We start from the raw sequence: 6000 nt of genomic DNA on the forward strand, positions 1-6000 counted from the left end.
GAATGGCATGTGTTAGGAGGTCACTGGTATCCCTGACATTCTCCCTGACATTCTCATCCCTATCCTGAAGCTTTCTCTGGCCAGGTTGTTGAGTTGCTAAGTAAGACTTTGCCAATGTCTACTTGCTTCTCCCTTTCTGGGAACCACATTTCTTCAGTCCTGGGATGTTCCTTAGCACCATCTGCCACTTGTTTTCATCTCTCAGTGCCAACTCAGCCTTCCTACCCATTGCCTGGATCGAACTTTTGGGCATCCAAGCCTTTGGGTACAGAGACATTTTCAAGACTAAAGCTATAGTTTTTGTTCCAATGAGAAGTCCCTCCTCAACAACGACTTTATATGAGGGGAACATTCAGACTTCCATTGACTTTGGAAACCTTGGATATGGGTAGTTAAGAAAGAAAGGACTACTGAAGCCAGGCCTAATGTGACTTCAGCTTATAAATCCATGAACCAAAATCAAGGACTACCAGAGGAGAGGCACTACATCAAGACAAAAGAAGTGAGCCAAGAGCGATGGCATATGCCTGCAACCCCAGTACTTGGGAAGCTAACATAAGAATATCATAAATTTAGCCGGGCGTGGTGGCACACACTTGTAATCCCCGCGCTTGGGAGGCCGAGACAGGAAGATCGCATGGGTTCGAAGCCAGCCTCAGCTACTTAGTGAGGCTTTCAGCAACTTAGTGAGACCCTGTTTCCAAAAAAATAAAAATAAAAAAAAATTATATATATATATATATATATATATATATATATATATATATATATTGGAGTATAGCCTGGAGGTAGAACGCCTCTGGGTTCCACCCCCAGTACCACCAAAAGAGTATCATAAGTTTAAGGTCAGTGTGCATAGGTAACTTAGTGAGATCCTGTTTCAAAATAAAAAATAAAAGGGCTAGGAGTATAGTTCAAAAATAGGATGCCTCTGGGTTCAATTCCCAGTACCACACATACACAAAAAAGAAAATAAATAAGCCAGGTGTGGTGGTGCACACTTGTAATCACAGCATTTGGGAGGCTGAGACAGGAGGATCATGGTTCAAGGCCAGCCTCAGCTACTTAGTGAGGCCCTTTGCAACTCATAGTGACCCTGTTTCAAAATAAAGAATAAAAAACAGGGCTGGAGCTGGGTGTAGTGGTTTATGCTGGTAATCTCAGCATTTAGGAGGCAAAGACTGGAGGATCGCAGTTCATGGACAGCCTCAGCTACTTAGTGAGGCCCTTGGCAACTCAGTGAGACTGTTTCGAAAAAAAAAAAAAAAAAAAAAAAAGGGGCTGAGGGTGTAGCTCGGAGGTAGAATATCCCTGGGTTCCATCCCCAGTACCGCAAAAAAAAAAAAAAAAAAAAAAAAAAAAAGGGCTGGGGTATGTGTAGCTTAGAGGTAGAATGCCCCTGGGGTCCATCCCCAGTACCATACAAAAAAAGGCGGGGGGCTGAGGGTGTAGCTCAGGGGTAGAATGCCTCTGGGTTCAATCTCAGTACCAAAGGGGGAAAAAAAAAAAAAAAAGCCAGGCATGGTGGTACATGCTTGTAATCCTAGTACTAGTACTTGGGATGCTGAGACAGAACTTCAGGTTCAAGGTTAGCTTCAGCAGTTTATCAAGAAACTTAGCAACTTATCAAGATCCTGTAAATAAATAAATAAATAAATAAATAAATAAATAAATAAATAAATAAAGCCAAGCATGGTGGAACACACTTGTAATCCCAGCATTTGGGAGGTGGAGACAGGAGGATGGATCATGGTTCCTGGACAGCCTCAGCTACTTAGTGAGGCCCTTGCAATCTGGTGAGAGCTTGCTTCAAAAATAAAGAATAAAAATAGGGCTGGGGTGTAGCTTGGAGGTAGAATGCCCCTGGGTTCTATCCCCAGTACTGCAAACAAACAAACAAACAAATAAAAAAAAATAAAGCTGGGCATGGTGGCACACACTTGTAATCCCAGCATTTGGGAGGCTGAGACAGGAGGATCGTGGTTCGTGGACAGCCTCAGCTACTTAGTGAGGCCCTCTGCAACTCAGTGAGACCCTGTTTCAAAAATAAAGAATATATAATAAGGCTAGGGGTGTAGTTCAGAGCTAGAATGCCCTGGGTTCAATCCCCAGCACCAAAAAGAGGGAGCTGGAGGTGTAGCAAAGGGGTAGAATGCCCCTGGGGTTTGATCCCCAGGACCAATAGATAAACAAAGAAACAGATAAATAAAAAAGGGCTAGGGACAGGGCTGAGATGTAGCTCAGTGGCAAAGTGCCTGCTTTGCAGGTACAGTGCTCTGAGTTCAGGTTCGAGCCCTGGTTCCAAAAAGACAAAAAAAAAAAAAAAATCCTTTTTAAAAAAAAAGGGCTAGGGGTATAGCCAGAAGTAAAGCACCTTTGAATTCCATCCCCAGTATCACATATACACACACACAAAGATAGCAGAAGTGCGCTTGGCAGAAAGGAACGAGCAGGAGAGGAAATGACTGTTCTCTGGTAATTGAGTGAAGTGATGTGACCTGTAGGAGAGGCCACGGCATCACAGAGTGCCCTTGCTCAGCAGCAAGCTGGTGTGGGCGATGAGTGATGAGGGACACTGAGCTCTGACAGAAGGCAGGGCGGGCAGGGAGTGAGCCAGGATCGAGACAGGTCAGGAGAACTGCGAATGGACTCTTGAGGGCACAAAGGTGCCTCCAGACTGGACTGTTCCCCTCATCAGTCCAAATTTGTGCCAGGGCAGACTTTACTTTGAAGCAAACACTTTTATCAGTAGGAATCCCTGAGGAGAAAAAAGGTCTGGAGAGAGAGTCCAGGGAGGGCTTGTGTCTCTACAGGAGGGTTCTCTGAACTTGAGTTTGGAGAGAAGGGATAGCTAGGCAGGGTCTGGCTAGGTTTTCTTCCTCCCAGACAGCCAGTGCCACCATATCATTTTGCCTGCTGTGTCTCACAGACCTTCATGCAGGCTGGTTCCTCAGCTTCTAATTCTGCTTGTCATCTCAGTAGTAGAAAGACTGGTACCCAACAATGGCAGTAACCCACAAGTAATCTAGTCCTCTCATGTATGTGAGCTGTACTCGGAGTTGGAGTATCTGTGGCCTAGAGCCTCCAACAAGGCTGCTTTGATCACCTAGGCATTCTCCTTTTGCCAGGGCAGAAAGGAATGTCTAAGGTCTTGCTATGAACAGGAATTTTCCTCTTCTCAGTAAACAGCCTAGTTCAGTTTGTTGCAGGGAGGTTAAGATCAGAGGAGGCTGTGTGTGTGTGTGTGTGTGTGTGTGTGTGTGTGTGTGTGTGTGTGTGTGTGGTACTGAGGGTGGAACCCAGAGGCTTTCTTTCTACTTCCAGGCTATACTCCCAGACCTTTTTTATACTTTTATTTGGAAACAGGGTCTCACTAAGTTGCTGGGAGCCTCACTCATGAGGCTGGCTTCAAACCTGTGTGATCCTCCTGTCTCAGCCTCCAAGTGCTGGGATTACAAGTGTGCGGCACCACGCCTGGCAGAGCAGAGGAGGCTTCTGAGCTCCTAGCTCCTTGAAGGAAACTAGAAACCCAGCTGGATCACACCCGAGTGCATGAGCTCAGCAGTGCTGGTGTCTGGACACTGCCTACTGCTACCTCCTCCTTCCCTGGTCTTGTCTTGTGGGCTTCTTTCCTTTTTCTTTTATCCAGGGGAAAATTAAAGTCACTTGTCAGTTCATCTGGCCTCTGCTGTCTCCTGTCCTCATCTCTTTGTTTTACTCCCAAAGAGGGAGGCATTCATTCTAAGCTCAGGTAGGGCCTCAGCCCATTTAGTACGTCAGAGCACTTGGCTAATCTGAGAACTCTTTTCCTTGCTTTCTGTAGCCTAAGACTTTAGAAACACATCCCATTTGAGCCGGGCGTGGTGGCGCACGCTTGTAATCCCAGCATTTGGGAGGCTGAGACCTGGAGGATCGCGGTTCGCGGACAGCCTCAGCTACTTAGTGAGGCCCTCTGCAACTCAGTGAGACCTGGTTTCAAAATAAAGAATAAAAAGTAGGGCAGGGGATGTAGCTTGGAGGTCAAATGACCCTGGGTTCCATCCCCAAACCCGCAAAAAAAAAAAAAAAGAAAAGAAAAAAAAAAGAAACACATCCCATTTGAGCTTCAGCACTGGCCTGGGATATGGCAAGGGCAATCTCTTGAGCCCCCTGTGCTTAATGGCCTTAGGTGTTACCATAATTTGGAGTCTCAGTATTTGGCTTCCTGGTTGCTCCAATAGCTCCTCCCTGGTTTAGACACCTTCCCAATCCATCACGTAACAGTAGATATAGAATAACGTAGATATAGAATGGCCCCTTGAAGAGCTCATAAGTATGTGTGGAGCTGATGTAATTGAGCCATGAGAATTGTAATCCCAGAAGTCAATACATCCACTATAATGGATTTGCCTGGGTGGTACCCAGCAGTAAGGGGTGGCTGGGGCGGTGGTGGCGGTGGAGACTATATAAGGTCCCCCCTTCTTGCTTCGAGCCTCAATTATGTGAGGAGTACAACCCATGTGCTTCTCCTCCTCCTGCCACTGTGCCTTGAGATCCAGGGTCCCCGGCCCCAAACCATAAATAAACCTTTTTTCTTTAAGTTACATGGTCAATCTTTAGCTGAAAGAATGCTGATGGATACACCTGGCATATATACACTTTCTTTTCTCAGGTATTGGGCTTGTGGATATCCTAAAACCATGTTCACCATCTCAAATATAGGGAGCTTCAAAGTCAGGAAATTACCTGTTAGACATATGCTCTCTAGGGAATCCTTATACCCCCACCCGTAACCCTCAGTAGACAGGAACCTGGGAGGGTCCTGAGAGAGAACAGAGCTTGGAATGCCACTCTCCTTCCTACCCTCTCTCCCTCCCTTTCTCCTTTTCTCCTCCTCCCCTCCTCACTATTCCCCCCCTTCTCTTCTCTCTTTTTGTGGCACTAGGGATTGAACTCAGGGCTTTGCATATGCTTGGCAAAGTGCTCTATGATTGAGCTACAAAACCAGACCTTTTTATTTTTTTGAGAAAGGGTCTTTTTCATTTTCATTTTTCCCCCTCTTTGGTGATTGGGGGATGGAACCCAGGGGCATTCTACCTCCAAACTATACCCCTGGTCCTATTTTTTAGTCTTTTTACTTTTTTATTTTTTTGTGGTACTGGGGGTGGAACCCAGGGGCTTTTCTACCTCCGGGCTACACTCCCAGACCTATTTTATACATTATTTGGAAACAAGGTCGCACTAAGTTGCTGAGAGCCTCACTAAGTAGCTGAGGCTGGCTTTGAACCTGTGCGATCCTCCTGTCTCAGCCTCCCAAGCGGAGATTACAAGTGTGTATCACCAAGCCCAGCATCTTTTTTTTTTTTTCTTAAAAAAAACTTTTTAAAAAAATTGTGGGTCTGAGGATGGAACTCAGGGGCATTTGACCTCCAAGCTACACCCCTGCCCTAATTTTTTATTCTTTATTTTGAAACAGGGTCTAAATTGTGGAGGGCCTTACCAAGTAGATAAGGCTGTCTGTGAACCATGATCCTCCGGTCTCAGCCTCCCGAATGTTGGGATTATAAGCATGTGCCACCATGCCCAGCTGTATGTATGTATGTATGTATGTATGTATGTATGTATGTATGTATGTATTTGGTGGTACTGAGGATGGAACCCAGGGGCCTTCTACCTCCGGGGTACAATCCCAGACCTATTTTATATTTTATTTGGAAACAGGGTCTCTTAAGCCAGCTAAGGCTGGCTTCGAACCTGCACGATCCTCCTGTCTCAGCCTCACAAATTCGGGGATTACAAGCATGAGCCACCATGCCTGGCTGTCTTTTTATTTTTATTTGTGGTACTGGTGGTGGATCCCAGGAGCTTTTTACCTCCAGGCTATACTCCCAGACCTATTTTATACTTTATTTGGAAATAGGGTCTAAGTTGCTGAGAACCTCACTCAGTAGCTGAGGCTGGCTTTGAACCTGTATGATCCTCCTATCTCAGCCTCCCAAGCGCTGGGATTACAAGCGTGTG

The 6000-nt window shown here is 45.8% G+C and overlaps 1 protein-coding gene across 1 annotated transcript in view; it reads right to left on the reverse strand.

Moving 5' to 3' along the window:
- Positions 1–6000, reverse strand: part of ARMH3 (armadillo like helical domain containing 3) — a gene marked incomplete at its 3' end in the record, with an annotated part of 257318 nt that overhangs the window by 2269 nt on the left and 249049 nt on the right. The gene's annotated exons all lie outside the window — the stretch shown is intronic.

This window comes from Muscardinus avellanarius (assembly GCF_963383645.1).
Source record: "Muscardinus avellanarius genome assembly, chromosome: 4".
NCBI lineage: Eukaryota > Metazoa > Chordata > Mammalia > Rodentia > Gliridae > Muscardinus > Muscardinus avellanarius.